Genomic DNA, 21,043 nt, shown 5'->3' with positions numbered 1-21,043 from the left:
GTTCATTGGGCTTTCAGCCGAAGATCCTAATGCTCACTTAAGGAATTTTCTGGAGATTGTTGATAATTTCAAGGTAAATGGCGTTCTTGAAGAGGCTATTAGATTGAGGCTATTTAGTCGTTCCTTGGATGGGAGAGCAAGAGAGTGGCTTGATTATTTGCCAAAAAAATCTATCACTACGTGAAATCAACTTGTTGAGAAATTTCTAAACAAGTACTTTTATCCGATAAAGAATGAATGATTGATCAAGGAAATTCAGAATTTTCAATATTTTGACATAGAGTCCCTTTATGAAGCTTATGAGAGGTTCAAGGACCTTTTGCGAAAGTGTCCACATCATGGATTATCTTAACAACAGAAGATTCATACATTTGATAATGGTTTGACCATTCAATGTGCTACTCAAGTTGACAGAGCAGCTAGAGGTTCATTGATCAACCAATATCTTGAGGATTCTTTTGAGATTTTGGAGGACATTACTTCAAATAATTGTCGGGCTTATGATCGAATAAGTTCGAGGAAAGTAGCAGGCGTGCATGAAGTTGATCCTTTGACATATTTCTCGGCTCAGATGTTTTCTCAATTTGAGACTTTAAATATAAAGCTTGAATCTTTATCAGTGGATAGGCACCAAATAGTTCATCCGACTCATCGAGTTCAGAATATATCTATTTCTTGTGATATGTGTGGGGAAGGACATCCAACTCAACAATGTCCATTGATTTATCATGATGCAACACAGTCTAGTTCAGTGAATTTTGTGGGAAATTCTAGAAATCATCAAAATAATCCATATTCCAATACCTATAATCATGGTTGGAGAAATCATCCAAATTTTTCATGGAATAACAATGCTAGACCAAATATGCCTTACAAGCCTAATGCACCACCGGGGTTTCAACAGAATCAAAGGTCATATGAGATGAAGAAGAAGCCCACAACTGAAGATCTCTTTCTTCAATACATGCAAAAAATTGATGCTTTGATTCAAAGTCAAAATGCATCCATGAGAGCTTTGGAGATGCAAGTGGGTCAATTGGCTAGTGCAATCAACAACTGTCCTCAAGGTTCACTACCTAGTGACACAGAGCCAAATCCAAAAAGTGACAAAAGGGAGCATTGCAAGGCAATCACACTGAGAAGTGGAAATGAAATTGAAGGAAATATAAGAAAAATTGATGATGGGGTGAATAAAGAAGCTGATTTTAACGAAGATCCCAAGAAAGTGAATGAAGAACCTATGGAACCCTCAGGCTGTTGCATCAACACCAAAGAAGCCAACATATCCTCCACCTCCATTCCCTCAAAGTTTACAGAAGCAAAAGCAAGACAAACAATTTCAGAAATTTATGGATGTTTTCAAGAAATTGTCCATTAATATCCTTTTTGCTGAAGCATTGGAGCAAATGCCAAGCTATGTCAAGTTCATGAAGGACATTCTATCAATGAAGAGAAGATTAGAAGAATTTGAAACTGTGGCTTTAACCGAGGAGTGTAGTGCAATTCTCCAAAAGAAGCTTCCTCCAAAACTTAAAGATCCGGGAAGTTTCACTATCCCGGGTACTATTGGGACATAATATTTTGGAAAAGCTTTATGTGATTTGGGGGCTAGTGTGAATTTGATGCCACTTTCAATTTTTATAAAGTTGGGAGTTGGTGAAGTGAAGCCTACATCGGTGAGATTGCAATTGGCAGATAAGTCTTTGGCATATCCAGGAGGTATTGTTGAAGATGTTATTGTAAAAGTGGATAAATTCATCTTTCCCGCTGATTTCATCGTACTTGATATAGAAGAGTATTCAGAAATTCCTTTACTTCTTGGTAGACCATTTTTAGCAACGGGAATGACTCTTATTAATGTTCAGAAAGGAGAATTGACTATGCGTGTGCAGAATGAACATGTGACATTTAATGTTTTTCTGCCATGAAGTTTTCTAATGATGATGAGAGTTTTTTTCTTTGAGTGATATTACAGGTGATGATGATATGTATATGATGAAGCATCATACTATGGATGCTTTAGAGTTGTTTGTATAAGAAGATGGTGATAAAAGTAGTGAAGAAATTGATGAATGTATTAAGGAACTTAATGCATTGCCCACTTATAGAAGACCTTTTCAAAAGTTTGAGTCTTTTGAGATGCCCGAGAAATCTAAGGCATCTAAGACTTCTATTAAAGTTCCTCCTGAATTAGAGCTTAAACAACTTCCAGTACATCTCAAGTATGCATTTCTTGGAGAAAATTCCAATTTACCGGTGATTATTTCTTCTACTCTTTCAAATGAACAAGAAGAGAAGTTGCTTCGAGTCTTGAAGGAATACAAAAAGCTATTGCATGGAAGATTGCTGATATTTGAGGTATAAGTCCTTCATTCTGTATGCATAAAATTTCAATGGAAGACGGCCATAAGTCTAGTATTGATCATCAAAGGAGGTTTAATCCTATTATGAAAGAGGTGGTGAAGAAGGAGATCATCAAATGGTTAGATGCCGGTATCATATACTCTTTTTCTGATAGCTCTTGGGTTAGTCATGTTCAATGTGTGCCTAACGAGGGTGGAATCATAGTTGTGGCAAATGAAAAGAATGAGCTTATTCCTGCCAGAATAGTCTCGGGATGGAGAGTGTGCATGGACTACCAAAAATTAAACAAAGCTACAAGGAAAGATCATTTTTCTTTACCATTCATTGATCAAATGCTTGATAGATTGGCATACAAGGAATTCTATTATTTCTTGGATGGTTATTCTGGTCACCATCAAATTGCTATAGCACCAGAAGATCAAGAGAAGACTACTTTTACATGCCCCTTTGGCACTTTTGCTTTCAGAAGGGTGTCATTTGGTTTGTGTAATGCACCATCTACTTTTCAAAGATGTATGATGGTCATATTTTCAGACATGGTAGAGCAAGTGATAGAGGTTTTCATGGATGACTTTTCTGTACTTGGTGATTCTTTTGATTCATGCTTGATGAATTTGGCACAAGTGTTGCAAAGATGTGAAGAAACTAACTTATCACTCAATTGGGAGAAATGTCATTGTATGGTTGATAAGTGGCATTTTATACCACTTAGAACGTCTTAAAATGGCTTAAATTGGTGTCTTGAAATCAAGTATTTTGTGTATTTGATGCGTTTTTCTAGTGTTTATGCATTTCAGGGTATTAGTTGCATTTCGGGGGAGGAATCATCAAGAATAAGCCTTGGCATGTGTTCACCATTGCGAGAGGAAAGGAATGGGCAGATTACGGCGAAGAAACGGAGCAAACCTGGATTTTTTCCAGTAGAGGCCTGCGCGCCCGCGCAGCAATGCTGAGCGGCCGCGCAGCAACCTGCGCGCCCGCGCAGCTATGCTAAGCGGCCGCGCAGGGTCGGGGAAAAAGATAAATTATTTTAGACTTCTACTTCTGTTTGGCTTCCAACTTCTATGTAATCTGAGTTTTATGGGACTATTATATAAGTAGATTTGAGACGTTTTCACAGAGAGTATTAAGGGGATTATGTTTTAGATTGTGTTTTACGCAAGAAGCGAAGGAGATAAGGAAGAAGACCGATTTAGCACACCGCAACGAAGAGGAAGCATATTTTCTTGTGATTCTTGTTTCGTTGTAACGTTGGATGCTAGTTTTCTTGCTTTGACTTATTTACTCTTGTGACGTACTCTGTTTTAATATAATTAGTTTAGTTATTATTTTCTTGTGTTTGTTTATCATGATTTCATATGAACCCATGATGGCGATAAGTTCTATTATGGGCTAATCGTGATCATGGGGTTGTAACGGATTTATTATGGAATTCTTTAGTTAATTGTTTAATACTTTAGTGTGTGATGATTGCATGATATCTAGTATTGGTTGTGCGTATTCGTCTTATGTGCGTCGCGAACATATAAGATAGGGTGTTAATCTCTTGTGAAGCGACGGTGGATCTTGAGATTTAGAACTTGCCATGCTAGCATAGGTTCATGTACGTTGAGCATGATTAGTGGGTAACTCTAACAGTTTTATTTGCCCTATGTAATCAAAAGGAATAACTTGAGCTTAAATCGTTGTGTTGTCAATTTCTGTAGACATATAGGAACTCAACATAATTGATGACTATTCAACTTCTATCTTAATTGTGGATGCTTGGTAGAATGGTATTAGTACAATGAAAGTTGGCTTTTATCAGTTTCGTGTTATTCGATTAATATCATCACTGTCACATGCTAAAGGTAATAACAATGGCTATAGAAGGAAGTAATAATGAAGTTGTGATCTCATGAGTGTTTTATTATTGATAAATTGAAGTGTTAGTTAAGTGGTTAATTAAGTAGTTAATTATAGTTAATATTTAATCAACAATTTTAAGTGTTATTATCTTAACATTGAGAAGTAATCATACATTGGTGAGTGAGTTTAATTAGACAATAATTTAGTCTGAGTCTCTGAGGGAACGAACTAGAAAATATTCTATATTACTTGCGAACGCGTATACTTGCGTGAATATTAGCGCGTGTTTTCGCCCTAACAAGTTTTTGGCGCCGCTGTCGGGGACCCGGCGTATTTGTTTAGTTTATGTACTTACCATCATTGGTCATTAGGACTCAGTGATTAGGACGTAGTAGTTACTTAATCTTTTCGGTTGTGTTTCAGGTACTTTAGCAAGCGTTTATGCAAACTCGTTCTCGTACTCGCAAGAGGACTTTAGATACAGCTGAGGAGACAGACGAAGTTCTTGATATTCCGGAGAAGTTAGATTTTGAGGATTCGGATTCAGGAACTGAGCAGAAAGAACCAGTAAACATGGGAGATCGTATTGTTCAAGCTGATCCAGCTCTTATGGATTTTTCTCGGCCTAAAATTGATGACATTCAGTCAAGCATCCTTCATCCGGCTATTCAAGCTAACACCTTTGAAATCAAGCCGGGCACTATTCAGATGGTGCAGAATTCTGTTTCTTTTGGAGGAGCGGCAACTGAAGACCCCAACATGCACATAAGGAATTTTGTCGAGATCTGCAGCACTTTTAAGTATAATGGCGTGACTGATGAGGCTATCAAGTTGAGGCTTTTCCCATTCTCACTGAGGGATAAGGCTAAAGACTGGTTACATTCTGAACCAGCTGGGTCCATCACTACGTGGCAAGATCTTGCGCAAAAGTTTCTGGTGAAGTTTTATCCAATGGCAAAGACTGCTGCTATGAGGAGTGCTCTTACTCAGTTTGCGCAGCAACCTACAGAATCTATGTGCGAGGCTTGGGAACGCTACAAGGAAATGTTGAGAAAATGTCCACATCATGGAATGCCGGATTGGATGGTGATCACTGGTTTCTATAATGGTTTGGGGGCCCAATCTCGGCCCATGCTCGATGCAGCAGCTGGAGGAGCCTTATGGGCTAAAAGCTATACTGAGGCGTATAATCTTATAGAGACGATGGCTGCAAATGAGCATCAAAACCCAACTCAGAGGATGACGTCAGGCAAGGTAGCAGGTATTCTGGAAGTTGATGCAGCCACCGCTATTGCAGCCCAGCTCCAAGCGCTATCAATGAAGGTTGATTCTCTGGCTACGTATGGAGTTAATCAAATAGCTATGGTTTGTGAGCTTTGTGCAGGTTCTCATGCTACGGATCAGTGTTCTCTTGTCAACGAATCTGTTCAGTATGTGAATAATTATCAGTGACAACAGCAGCCTGTGCCAGCGACCTATCATCCTAATAACAGAAATCATCCAAATTTCAGCTGGGGGAATAATCAGAATGCTATTCAGCCACCATATCAGCAAGGAGTGAGTAAACAGTTTAACCCACCTGGATTCCAGCAACCACAGCAGTATGCTACAAGGCAATCATATTCTCAACAGGGAAGTACAGCTGCACCCACTAGTGCTGATTTTGAGGAACTTAAGCTGTTGTGCAAGAGTCAGGCGGTTTCTATCAAGACCTTGGAAAATCAAATCGGTCAATTAGCCAATGCAGTGCTCAATCGTCAACCTGACACTCTTCCCAGTGACACGGAAGTACCAGGCAGGAAGGAAGCTAAAGAGCAAGTCAAGGCTATTACCTTAAGGTCTGGAAAAGTGGTTGTTGCTGAAAAGGCAAAGGAAGTTGAAGCTGAAGTTAGAGATGAAGAATCTAAGCAAAAGGAGAAAGCGGCGGAACCAAGGAAGACTACTGTTGAACACACTTTGCCTGAGGCTAATACAGGGGAGAAACAGCTCTATCCTCCACCACCGTTTCCTAAGAGATTGCAGCAACAAAAGCTGGATAGACAGTTCGGGAAGTTTCTGGAGGTGTTCAAGAAACTTCACATCAATATACCTTTCGCTGAGGCTCTGGAACAAATGCCTAGTTATGCGAAGTTTATGAAGACTATTCTTGCAAGGAAGGTGAAACTGGATGACCTTGAAACCGTTGCTCTCACGGAAGAATGCAGCGCTGTTCTGCAGCAAAAGTTACCACCAAAACTGAAAGATCCAGGAAGCTTCACCATTCCTTGCACCATTGGCAATCTAACTTTTGAAAAGTGCCTTTGTGATTTGGGAGCAAGCATTAATCTGATGCCGTTGTCGATCTTTAAAAAGTTGGATCTGCCTGATCCAAAACCCACATACATGTCGCTACAATTGGCTGACCGTTCCATTACTTACCCAAGGGGCATAGTTGAGGATGTGCTCGTCAAGGTGGATAAGCTCTTCTTTCCAGCAGATTTTGTTATTCTGGATTTTGAGGAAGATAAGAAGATTCCCATAATCTTGGGAAGGCCTTTCTTGGCTACTGGTCGTACCTTGATAGATGTGCAAAAAGGTGAACTTACTATGCGGGTCCAAGATCAGGATGTGACCTTCAATATATTCAAGGCAATGAAATTCCCTACAGAAGATGAGGAGTGCTTAAAAGTGGATGTGATTGATACTGCGGTTACTTCGGAACTCGATCACATGCTAATGTCTGATGCATTGGAAAAGGCCTTAGTGGGGGATTTTGACAGCGATGATGAAGATAGCAACGAGCAATTACAATATCTGAACGCTTCTCCATGGAAGCGAAAGCTGGACATACCATTTGAATCTCTTGGTACTTCTGACCTTAAGAATGCTGAAGGGAAGCTCAAACCATCAATAGAGGAAGCACCTACCTTGGAGCTCAAACCATTACCTGAACACTTGAGGTATGCTTTTTTAGGTGATTCATCTACGTTACCTGTTATTATTTCATCTGACCTTTCAGGTAGTGAGGAAGACAAGCTCTTAAGGATTTTGAGAGAATTCAAATCGGCTATAGAATGGACCATAGCAGACATCAAGGGGATAAGTCCTTCATATTGTATGCATAAAATTCTGCTAGAGGAAGGTAGTAAGCCAACTGTGGAACAGCAGCGAAGACTGAATCCCATCATGAAGGAGGTGGTGAAGAAAGAAATTCTGAAATGGCTAGATGCAGGCATCATTTATCCTATTTCTGACAGCTCGTGGGTGAGCCCCGTACAATGTGTACCTAAGAAGGGAGGTATCACTGTGGTCGCAAATGAAAAGAATGAGCTCATCCATACTCGAACAGTTACAGGATGGAGAGTATGCATGGATTATAGAAAATTGAACAAAGCCACAAGGAAGGATCACTTCCCCCTTTCATTTATTGATCAAATGCTTGGCAGATTGGCGGGTCATGAGTATTTTTGTCTTCTGGATGGTTATTCCGGGTATAATCAGATTTGTATTGCACCAGAGGATCAGGAAAAGACTACCTTCACTTGTCCATTTGGCACATTTGCTTTTCGCAGAGTTTCGTTTGGGTTATGTGGCGCCCCGGCCACTTTTCAGAGATGTATGATGGCTATATTCTCTGACATGATTGGAAATAACGTCGAAGTGTTCATGGATGACTTCTCCGTCTTTGGACACTCATATGATGAATGTTTGAATAATCTGCGCGCCGTACTCAAAAGATGCGTGGAAACTAATTTGGTGCTTAATTGGGAGAAATGTTATTTTATGGTGCGTGAAGGCATTATCCTTGGGCATAAGGTCTCTAGCAAGGGTCTGGAGGTGGACAAGGCCAAGGTGGGAGTCATTGAAAATCTTCCCCCACCTAATTCTGTGAAAGGAATCCGTAGTTTTCTTGGTCATGCGAGTTTTTATCGGCGATTCATCAAGGACTTTTCAAAGATATCTAAGCCGTTGTGCAATTTGCTTGAGAAAGATGTGCCGTTCAAATTTGATGATGAATGTTTGGCAGCATTCGAGACTCTCAAGAAGAGTTTGATCACTGCACCAGTTATTACAGCACCAGATTGGACAGAACCGTTTGAGATGATGTGTGATGCGAGTGATTATGCGGTAGGTGCAGTTCTGGGACAGCGCAAGAAAAATCTCTTCCATGTGGTCTACTATGCGAGTAAGACTTTAAATGGTGCCCAATTGAACTACACCACTACTGAGAAGGAGCTTTTGGCTATAGTATTTGGCTTTGAGAAATTTCGATCTTATCTGCTTGGTACGAAAGTAACAGTATTCAATGATCATGCAGCTATTCGCTATCTAGTTTCCAAGAAGGATTCAAAGCCGAGACTCATTCATTGGGTGCTTTTACTTCAGGAATTTGAGTTAGAGATCAAAGATAGAAAAGGTACTGAGAATCAAGTAGCTGACCATCTCTCTAGGTTGGAGAATCCCGATTCTACTTCACAAGATAGGACGTTAATCAATGAATCTTTTCCGGATGAGCAGTTGTTTGCAATTCAGGAGGAAGAACCATGGTTTGCAGATATTGTAAACTATCTCGTCAGTAATATAATGCCTCTTAATTTGACATCCGCTCAAAAGAAGAAGTTTCTGCATGAGGTGAAGTGGTATATGTGGGATGAACCATATTTGTTTAGACAGGGAGCTGACCAGATCATCAGGAGATATATCCCGTTCTGTGAGACGGAAGGGATATTACGAGACTGCCATTCCACGGTTTATGGTGGACACTATGGAGGTGAGAAGACGGCAGCTCGTATTCTGCAAGCAGGTTTTTTCTGGCCTACTTTGTTCAAGGATGCTCATCAGTTTATTTTAAGGTGTGATCGTTGCCAAAGAGTGGGAAATTTGTCAAGGAAGGATGAGATGCCATTAAATGTGATGCTTGAAGTCGAGGTCTTTGATGTGTGGGGAATCGATTTCATGGGGCCTTTTATCGCGTCTTGCAATAATCAGTACATCTTGCTGGCAGTCGATTATGTCTCAAAATGGGTCGAAGTTAAAGATTTACCGACAAATGATGCAAAGGCAGTGCTAAATTTTCTTCATAAGCAAATTTTCACAAGGTTTGGAACACCTCGGGTAATCATAAGTGATGAAGGACCGCATTTTTGCAACCGTAAGTTCACTTCTATGATGCAGCGTTATAATGTGAATCATCGAGTAGCTACTGCCTATCATCCGCAAACAAATGGTCAAGCAGAAGTGTCTAACAGAGAGATAAAGCGTATTCTAGAGAAGGTTGTTTGTCCGTCAAGGAAGGATTGGTCTTTAAAGCTCGATGAAGCTGTTTGGGCTTACAGAACAGCATACAAAACTCCACTTGGGATGTCACCGTTTCAGTTGGTGTACGGTAAGGGATGTCATCTACCGGCGGAGCTTGAGCATAAGGCCTACTGGGCATTGAAGAAATTGAACCTGGATTTAGATGCAGCTAGTAAGAAAAGAATGCTTCAGCTTAATGAACTTGATGAATTTCGACTTCAAGCGTACGAGAATAACAAAATGTATAAGGAAAAGGTGAAGAGGTGGCACAATAGGAAGCTACATCCTAAGTTATTTGTGCCAGGGCAACAAGTTCTTTTATTCAACTCTCGGCTCCGACTTTTTCCTGGGAAGTTGAAATCAAGGTGGTCTGGACCTTTTATTGTCAAAACTGTGTTTCCACATGGAGCGGTGGAAATTTTTGAGAATGATTCGGACCAAGCATTCAAGGTTAAGGGTCAGCGGTTGAAGCACTACTATGGGGACATGGCAAACCGAGAGGTGGTTAGTGCCATTTTGTTGACTACTTGAGAAAGGTACGGAACGTCAAGCTAATGACGAAAAAGAAGCGTTGCGTGGGAGGCAACCCATGAATTGTTGTTACAGGAACCCTTAGAAGTTAATAACCTATCCAAAAACATAAAAAAATCAGAAAACATGGGCTGAAAATTTTTTTTCCAGAGACCCTCTGCGCGCCCGCGCAGCTATGCTGAGCGGCCGCGCAGGGGTCGAGTTCCAGAAAATTTTTTACAGTTCAGAAAAAAAAAACAAACAAAAAAACACAAAAATAGTTTTAGCCCATAAACCCACGAATTGTTCCCACTACCCCATCATTTTATCCCTTAATTCCCAAACCCTAATCTAATCCACACCCTATATATACATACACATATCCTACATATCTCCCACAAAACTTCCTACACTTAAACCCTCTCACAAACATCAAAAATCAGTTCTTACACACTTTTATTCACGAATCAATGGCACCCAAGAGAGCACGCACTATTGACAGCAGCAGCACAGTTCCTACTGCTGATTCATCGAGGGGTACTGCTGCAAGGCCTCAGTTAACTGACAGAGCTGCGGAGGAGGAGTACACTAGGCTGTTGGGGAAGCCGATTCTGAAGGAGAGGGGGTTTTTACCATCAGGGAGGGATGGTGAGTTGTTGCCCATGATTGCAGAGAAGGGGTGGATAGCTTTTTGTGAGTCACCCGAAGCAGTACCGATGAGCGTTGTTCGCGAGTTCTACGCGAACGCGAAGGCTGAAAAGAATGGGTTTTCTATAGTCCGTGGGCTGACGGTTGATTATCATCCTGCGGCGATTCGCCGTGTGATTGGACAGCGAGAGAGGAAGCCCGAGGAGGAGAACTGGAATGAAAAGACTGCTGAGGATTTTGACTTGGATTTGATTTGTGCGACTCTCTGTCGACCGGGCACAGTTTGGACCCGCAGTCCAGGCAATAATGAGTATCGTCACTTTCCGGCGATCGCCATGAACAGGTATGCCCGTGCATGGAATGCATTTATATGTGCTAATATTTTGCCTTCTTCACATGCACACGAGGTCACAGTTGAGAGAGCACAGTTGTTGTGGGGAATTCTGCATGATGAGTACTATGTGGACCTTGGTGAGTTTATCTACCAAGGAATTCTGAAGTTTTTGAGGGGAGCAAAGTATATGAACATCCCTTATGCATCCACGGTTACGAAGCTATGCCGAGCAGTGGGAGTGAACTGGCCGGCTCATGAGCAGTTGCAGTTGCCAGCAGCTCCGATTGATTCTGGCACTCTGAATGGGATGCAGGAGTGGACCGGTGGTGAGCCTGAGGAGCATGGGCTGGGTTATCGTCTTCCAGGAGGGCGTCCAGCACGAGGTGCTACTATGGCTAGGCCAGGGCGTGGTGAGGCTGGTTCTTCGAGAGCTCAGGAGGGTGCTGGGATGGGTGATGCCCAGTATAGGAGGCTTTCACGGCGGATGGATACCATGTATGAGACGTAGAGCATGTTTGCTCAGAAGCTCACCCTTGCGTTAGGGACTGCTTTTCGAGGCCTTGGAGCTGATATCCAGTGGTCAGTTTTTGGTGAGGACTCTGCATACCCACCGCCTGATACTCCACCCACTGAGGGTGATGATGATGATGACTCCGAGTAGGTATACCCTGTGTTCCTTTCTACTACTTTCACTGAGGACAGTGAAGATTTTTAGTTTGGGGGTGGTAGTTAAGAAATATTGTGTGTGTGTCATTTAGTTGCATATTCATGATAGTTGAGTTCATATAGTTGCATAATTTATGCCATTTAGTTTTTTTGTATGAATGTCATGTAGCTCATGCATTTACCATGATCCCTTTTGCAATAAGTTATCGACTAAATTGTGATATTGATGCGAGTGTAGTGATAGCATTAAAGTGATATTAAGTCGTGTAGGTTGATATACATGCTAGAAACAATTGTAAGTCCACTAAGTCTTAAAGAATGCGTAAGGGCTAGATTGTTGTTATGATTTGGTTGTTTTCAAGGTCAATCTACTTATTATGCTTAGAATTCGATTATAGGTTCTTAGTGATAAAGACATGAAAAAAAGAAAAAATTTTGGAGAAAAAAATATGAAAGTTGTTGCTAGTTGTGGCTAGGCGTCAAATGGCTAGTAGCCGGCTCGCATATGTTGCGAGTAGTCTAGGGTTGAGCAAGATGGAGCGAAACGCACTTGCTCAGAAGTTATTAAAAAAAAAAAAAAATTTGCATAATTGATCAAGAGTGGGCTCTTTGGTATTCGAGTTATTAAGTTCTTAGGGGACTTTGTGCCTAGTGACCTAAGGCTTTTAGAGTCTGGGATCCGCTAACCTAACGCTCGTTACATGGATACCATTGTATAAGTCTTTTGTGGACCTCACTCATTGCACGGTCAAATAAGCATTTGAGTTATAAATAAAAAGCACGATTCCGTAGTAAGCTCCAGAGTTCTTGTAGTGTTGTATATCACTTTGTGCCTAGAATTTTTATTCTTTGTATAATCGTAGGATTGCCTTGAGGATAGTCTAATCATAGTAATTGGTCTAGTTCCGAAGCATATCTGTTAAGCATTTGCACACACCACGTTTCTGGCTGTATGTCCGTTTTCATGAGTTTATTGATCTTTAGTTGTCTAACTGCATTCGTTGAGATGTGACAATTTGGTTGGTTAATTGTAGTAAGGGGGATCGTTGCATTTTCATATAGATTGCATTCATGCATATTTTTATTTGTTTTTGAGTCTGTGACGCTTGAGGACAAGCATCGATTTAAGTTTGGGGGTGTGATAAGTGGCATTTTATACCACTTAGAACGTCTTAAAATGGCTTAAATTGGTGTCTTGAAATCAAGTATTTTGTGTATTTGATGCGTTTTTCTAGTGTTTATGCATTTCAGGGTATTAGTTGCATTTCGGGGGAGGAATCATCAAGAATAAGCCTTGGCATGTGTTCACCATTGCGAGAGAAAAGGAATGGGCAGATTACGGCGAAGAAACGGAGCAAACCTGGATTTTTTCCAATAGAGGCCTGCGCGCCCGCGCAGCAATGCTGAGCGGCCGCGCAGCAACCTGCGCGCCCGCGCAGCTATGCTGAGCGGCCGTGCAGGGTCGGGGAAAAAGATAAATTATTTTAGACTTCTACTTCTGTTTGGCTTCCAACTTCTATGTAATCTGAGTTTTATGGGACTATTATATAGGTAGATTTGAGACGTTTTCACAGAGAGTATTAAGGGGATTATGTTTTAGATTGTGTTTTACGCAAGAAGCGAAGGAGATAAGGAAGAAGACCGATTTAGCACACCGCAACGAAGAGGAAGCATATTTTCTTGTGATTCTTGTTTCGTTGTAACATTGGATGCTAGTTTTCTTGCTTTGACTTATTTACTCTTGTGACGTACTATGTTTTAATATAATTAGTTTAGTTATTATTTTCTTGTGTTTGTTTATCATGATTTCATATGAACCCATGATGGCGATAAGTTCTATTATGGGCTAATCGTGATCATGGGGTTGCAACGGATTTATTATGGAATTCTTTAGTTAATTGTTTAATACTTTAGTGTGTGATGATTGCATGATATCTAGTATTGGTTGTGCGTATTCGTCTTATGTGCTCGCGAACATATAAGATAGGGTGTTAATCTCTTGTGAAGCGACGGTGGATCTTGAGATTTAGAACTTGCCATGCTAGCATAGGTTCATGTACGTTGAGCATGATTAGTGGGTAACTCTAACAGTTTTATTTGCCCTATGTAATCAAAAGGAATAACTTGAGCTTAAATCGTTGTGTTGTCAATTTCTGTAGACATATAGGAACTCAACATAATTGATGACTATTCAACTTCTATCTTAATTGTGGATGCTTGGTAGAATGGTATTAGTACAATGAAAGTTGGCTTTTATCAGTTTCGTGTTATTCGATTAATATCATCACTGTCACATGCTAAAGGTAATAACAATGACTATAGAAGGAAGTAATAATGAAGTTGTGATCTCATGAGTGTTTTATTATTGATAAATTGAAGTGTTAGTTAAGTGGTTAATTAAGTAGTTAATTATAGTTAATATTTAATCAACAATTTTAAGTGTTATTATCTTAACATTGAGAAGTAATCATACATTGGTGAGTGAGTTTAATTAGACAATAATTTAGTCTGAGTCTCTGAGGGAACGAACTAGAAAATATTCTATATTACTTGCGAACGCGTATACTTGCGAGAATATTAGCGCGTGTTTTCGCCCTAACAATGGTTCAAGAAGGAATTGTGTTGGGGCATAAAGTGTCAAGTAAAGGCTTAGAGGTGGATAGAGCTAAATTGGAGGCTATTGGGAAGCTTCCTCCACCAAGTTCTGTTAAAGGAGTCAGATGTTTTCTTGGCCATGCGGGTTTTTATAGCCTTTGTGTAATTTAATTGAAAAGGATATAAAATTTGTATTTGATGGTTCTTGTCTCACAGCATATGAGGAGTTGAAGAAGAAATTGGTGTATGCACCAATTATCATTGCCCCTAATTGGAATCTTCCTTTTGAGTCGATGTGTGATGCTAGTAATTTTACAGTTGGAGCGGTATTGGGACAAAGGAACAACAAAATCTTTCATTCTATATACTATGCAAGTAAGACTCTTTCTGGAGCTCAACTTAATTACACAACTACTGAAAAAGAATTGCTTGCGGTTGTGTATGCTTTTGAGAAATTCAGGTCTTATCTTGTGGGTACCAAGGTGATTGTCTATACTGACCATTATGCTATTAAGTATTTGATTGAGAAAAAGGATGCAAAGCCTCGCTTGATTCGATGGGTTCTACTTTTGCAAGAATTTGACTTGGAAATCAAAGACAGGAAGGGTTCTGAAAATCAAGTTGCTGATCACCTATCTAGGTTGGAGAACCATGAGAGTTCTGATAATTCTCAAATCATTGATGATTCATTTCCTGATGAAAAACTTATGGCTATCAACACCAAGGGTTTGCTGATTTTGTTAAATACTTGGTAAGCAATGGCATTCCTATTGAGTTTACTTATCAGCAAAAGACAAAGTTTTTGCATCAGGTTAAAGCTTTTCTATGGGATGAGCCGTTTAGCTTTGTCTAGATAATATTCTAAGAAGATGTATGCTTAACGATGAGAAAGAAATCATTTTAATTTATTATCATAATTCTCCGTATGGTGGTCATTTTCAAGGTGATAGAACTGTAGAAAAGGTCTTACAATCAGGTTTTTACTGGCCTTCTCTATTTAAAGATGCTCATGATTTTATGAAAAGATGTGATCGATGTCAACGTACTAGTAATATTTCTAAAAGGAATAAGATGCCTTTAAATTACATTTTAGAGGTTGAGTTATTTGATGTGTGGGGTATTGATTTTATTGGACCCTTTGTTATGTCATTCCAGAATCAATATATATTGTTGGATGTTGATTATGTTTCCAAGTGGGTTGAGGCTATAACAACCCCAACCAATGGTGCATCTGTTGTGCTTGAATTTCTGAAGAAAAATATTTTTACCCGGTTTGAGACACCAAGAGCTATTATTAGCGACGAGGGAACACATTTTTGTAACAAACAATTTTCAACATTGTTGTTAAAAGAGTCTTGAGTTCACGAACCCTATTATTAAATACAACCTAATTTTTTACCCATAATAATTATAATATCTATTATATATTTCAGTTGTATAATAATTAATCTGGTTTGATTTTTACAGTAAAGACTGCTTTATAATTTAATTAAATAAAATTAAAATTAGTGGAATAAGTTGGTTACAATATCAATAAAAAATAACATAAAGCTTATATGAATCCAAATTTAAATTGATTAAAAAGTTGACTTTATATTATTTAAAATAATATATAATTTGATATAAAATATAATTAAATTTGATAAAAAAATTAATTTTAATGTCAACTAGAATTGACCGACCAATACCATATCAATACATGATACTATACGTGATGCAATATCCTATTGAATAATTTTATTGATATCACAAATTTGAATACAAAAATTAGTTAGACAACTGTTAGACACATAAAATTATTATTTGTACGTGACTAATTATGTAATAGTTACTTTCGAACCTGGCCAAGACAATAAACATGTTTTAATGAATATAATTTTTGTATGCATATGGATAAGTGACTGTGTGCCTTCTTAAATAGTAAAAATTACTTCAAAGAAGAAAAGAAGGACATGTTATCTATTATATATATAATAGAGCAAGTGGGGGTTTGAATGAGACAATTTAATCAAGTAAAATGACTGTTATACCCCCCAATATGTAAAAAGACAATTTAACCCCATCCTATTTATTTCGTATTAATACATCCATTATTATAAGATATTTAATTCTCTACGCATTAATAATTATTTTTTATTAAAACATACTTAATAGTTAATTAATCTATTAACTACTATATATATATATAATACAACAACAAGCGAGTTTGTTGAGTAAATTAATTTATATGACTATTATGCCCCTACTTAATATCTATATAATATTTATTTTACATTTATTCTCACAATTAATATTTATTAGTTGAATATCAGTACTTATATAATATTGGTTGCTCATAATTAATATATATATTAATTGACGCATCATTAATATACTTCACCATTGTGTACTTTATATATACATTAACGTAAATGTAAAATTTATTTAACTAAATAATCATTTGTTAAAATTTATTAATTTTACATGATTAGTATACACATATACATATTCATATATACATAGATATACACATACATACACACACATATATATGTACTTATTCGAACCAGACTAGCATTTTAAAAGCGAATACTCGAATTGAATATTTGATCGAGCTACTAATTTTTACTCATCAATCACATTTTTGACACAAAAAATAATCTAACCGCAATTATAATATAAAAACATAAAAAAATCTAAAAAAATCAACGAATTATATATATTTTCATGTCTGTTCATAATTTAATGATATTTATTCCACACTTATTTTTTCAATTAATGCACCATTAATATTTATATTTTACAATATCACTGAAATATATATCAAAAACTACTTATTTTGATTTAGATTTATGTTTGAGTAATAAGTCCATATATACATATATTTTGTCAATAATTTTATCATAATAATATATCATCCAATACTTATACGTGAGAAACATATCAAACATAAACCTAATTCAAATTAAGTACTTTTTGATATTTAAGTGAAATTTGAAATTCTAAATATTAACATTTATAATTCATGTATTCATAGTATAAATTTGATAATTAATAACATATGAGTTATATGTCAACTGAAAAAATTACATATCGAGCATACATATGTGCATTGAACTATTTATGCATCTATTAGATAAATTATATATACTATTGTCACTTTAACTACTATATTTTTATAATACAGATAAATTCGAATTTAGACAAAGATTAAGAAACTTTCATATATATATATATATATATATATAGGGAAATTATCCACAGCCAACTTGGCTGGGATACACCAGCCGCAATATTACATTGCGGGCTGCCGCAATGTTTCATTGTGGCGGGTGAGTGCACCCGCAATGAAATAATGCGGCTGTTGTATCCCATCTAACGATGGTTGGGGATCAGTTCCTATATATATATATATATATATATATCTTTGTGTGTGTATATATATGTATATATATAAGTACAATTCAAACTTGTATAGACACTAAGTGTTGTATCACTAATATTTCACATTTTTAACATATCAAATACATAAAATATTTTTAATCACATTTTTAACATACAAATAAATTGAATAATTATGAACAAATCAATATTTTATACATATTTAGAGAATGTTCGTGCATCACACTGGTTAAAGATTGTGTTATATATAAGTAGTCGACCTCCAAGATATCTTGTTATTATTTTCTTTAATTATCCAAAATGAGTTATATACCATTCTATTTCTCATATGTTATTTTCTTTGAAATGTATGGTAGAAAATGAATACAGACACACATATAATTTTGGCTTATAGCCTTCATTAAACATATGATCGTGTTTGTTTATATTGATGTTCAGTTGCGACCTTACACGTCACAACTTGAAACAATGACAACGACTGAAGCAGATAATCTTAGTAATGTTTTTGTACCAAATGAAACCAGAAGAAGCCTAACATGTTCAGAACTATTTATTTGTTAATATTGAATGAGAGATGTGAAAAGTTATTGAGGTCAAGAATAAATATTCAAATAACAATCAAAAATAAAATTATAAATGTACAAACTATTATATTTTGCAGTATTCTCAAATAAGCACAAACACTTTTACAGCAACCCCCACGGATCACCTTTAGCAGTGGATAACAAGAAATACCATAAATATTTTTAAAACAACCCACATGGATCGCCATTAGCAGTGTACAACAAGAAATACCACTTCTAACCTATATTGTTTGAGTCAAATTTGCAAGAATACGTTCAACCCAAATATCACCACATCCAAAAAATAACTCATATATATTCAAACAAATACGTACTCAATCCACCGGGCAATAACATGCATATACTGTCAATAATTGTAATTAAAACAAATAACCGCAACAACATTGTAATCATACCACAAATACTCAAGCTCACATACACAAATAAATATATCATTTATCCATCAAAAAATAACATAAATATACCATTAACAATTAGAATTATAAAATAAAATTGAATTAATGCAATATAGAGCATGCCCGTGCATTGCACGGGCTATAGAGGTAGTTTGTTTTAATTCTACAAACAACAAAGTAAAGCACCAAAAGGTTAGGCAATTCGCAAAAAAATGTTTCATTTTTGTAAGCTAGCGGATGAAAAATACTCTTTACTGAGATATTTACAAAATATAAGTCTTTTACTAATAATTAAGATTAATTGTTAATAATTTAAAAAAAAATCTTTAAGTAAGCGTAATTCGGTAAAATCAGCGTGTACTAAAAAAATACCTTACCAAATTTTTTAATGTTTTGTCTTTTACACGATGATAATAGATAGTGTAGATAGATTATAAAAATAAATTTATAAAATCATAAAATAATGAAACGGGTAAATTTTAGGAAAATGTGCATCACAGCGATTATAACCTAGTATTTTTAGTTATCAATCGTCTATCGAATGAATCAACGAATGAAAAAGAAAATTTGACCAAATCGAAACTAGAATAGTCAAAACATGACACACGTCAATCATGTTTTTGTTGTATTTAGTTAATAAATTATTATTTTAAAAATAAAATAAAAATATACTATTTTGCCAAAAAAACATGTTTATATACTTCTTTTTTAAAATATATTTTTTAAAATGGCTAAATTTTACAAACTTGGAAAATAATTTTTACAACAAGTTGTTATACACTTTAAAATACGAATGAAATTAAGAAGTAAATAACAAATAACAAAAGTATATATCATTGTGAATAATAACAAACCTTGACTATAGTCAAATCTTAATTAACCAAACTGAAATTTGTAATGGTACAGTAAAAAATATGGAAGAGTGCGATTACTGCGCCAAAACAAACTAGTACGCCTGTTATACACAAGTAACTAACGGGAACTAGCTAACATGTCATAATAAGAAGTACTACCTTGATTAAATTCGATATAAACTTGGTGTCCAAGTTTGTTAAGCCGATCACAAAGAGGAAACTACAATCATATTCTAAGGATGTAAGGAAAAGTGTACAGAAGAAACCTAAAGTTTATTATTGGTCTTCTAATTCTATAGACTGATCATGGCTACAAAGTGGTTGAGAACCAAGTTTTTGGGACAAGGATCGTACAGCTTCGTTTTTCGAGCAGAATGTGTATCTTCTAATTCGACCAGAACCGTGGCCATAAAATCTTCATTACAAAAATCTTCAAGGTCTTTGTGGTTGTAGAGGGCTGTTTTGTATGAACTTAGAGGATGCAAAGAGATTGTTCATTGTTTCGTGGAGGAGGATTTTAATAGTATTGAGTTTGACAAGAGATTTTACAATATAGTGCTTGAGTATGCTAATGGAGGCACATTCAGACAACTATTGAAATCAAAGGGTGGATTGCTGCCGGAATATGAAGCGAGTTGGTATGCGTGTATGTTGTTTAAGGGACTCTCTCATGTACATAATAAGGGTTTTGTTCACTATGACATGAAGCCGGATAATGTTCTTGTTTTTAATATTCCAGACGGTGAATGTAAAGGGGTGGTGAAGTACAATCTCAAGTTAGCGGATTTTGGATTGGCAAAAAAGAGTGGAGAGATAAGTTGCGGGGCTGGACAACAGTACAAGTATCGAGGAACTTTACTATACAGTTCGCCGGAATCTGTAGTGTTTGGAGATCATGAAGCAGCGATGGATATATGGGCATTGGGTTGCATGGTATTGGAGATGCTTTTAGGGAAGGGTGGTTTATGGACTAGATTTCTCGATGTTGATGAAGAATGTTTAGGGGAGTTGATTGCTAACTATGAAGATAACAGGTTAAGCTTGTTAGTACCGAAGTTTGAGTCTCTGTCAGTGAATGCAAAAGATTTTGTGAGAAGATGTTTAACAACGAGTGTTAAAACAAGATGGACGGCGGAACAGCTTTTGGGACATCCCTTCATTACTCACAATCAGGATTTGTTGAAGGAACTTGAAGCACAACTATCTTTTAAGAAGACAATGAAGTATCAATTCAAAACTTCATTCAGTTCCTTATTCAAATCATCCCATGTCTCTCTGGGGGTTTGTTAATTTTACGCATAGCAGATTATACTTCTTTGTCAGAAATTAGCTTGTGACTAGATTAGCATTGTCATGAACCTCGTCACAAGCTAATGACGTTTGGGGTCTCAGTCTTCAAGTCGAACATAATTTAGTTATGGTATATTATGTTTAATCAGCAAGTTTATGGTAGCGTTCAAAGTATTATAAACCTTTAGCTTTCTACAATGTGAAACATTACTGAATTTTATATCTGTAGTAGCTAAGCTCAAGGATTATCTGTTACTGCAGTTCCTTGTTTAGCTTTCTATTTACAGTCTTGTTAGT

At 36.9% G+C, this 21,043-nt stretch overlaps 1 non-coding gene and 1 pseudogene across 1 annotated transcript; both read right to left on the bottom strand.

Annotated features, from left to right (window-relative positions):
* Positions 1-251: 251 nt before the first annotated feature.
* Positions 252-345, bottom strand: LOC141680299 (small nucleolar RNA R71; annotated as a pseudogene).
* A 4,833-nt stretch (positions 346-5,178) lies between these two features.
* Positions 5,179-5,285, bottom strand: LOC141679696 (small nucleolar RNA R71). Its single transcript, XR_012558162.1, has one exon. It is a non-coding gene; the product is annotated as a small nucleolar RNA R71 (small nucleolar RNA).
* Between the last annotated feature and the right edge of the window lie 15,758 nt (positions 5,286-21,043).

The sequence above is a fragment of the Apium graveolens genome, chromosome 1 (assembly GCF_009905375.1).
Source record: "Apium graveolens cultivar Ventura chromosome 1, ASM990537v1, whole genome shotgun sequence".
NCBI lineage: Eukaryota > Viridiplantae > Streptophyta > Magnoliopsida > Apiales > Apiaceae > Apium > Apium graveolens.
The sequence above is the reverse complement of the archived record's forward strand: the minus strand, read 5'-3'. Positions and strand labels throughout refer to the sequence as shown.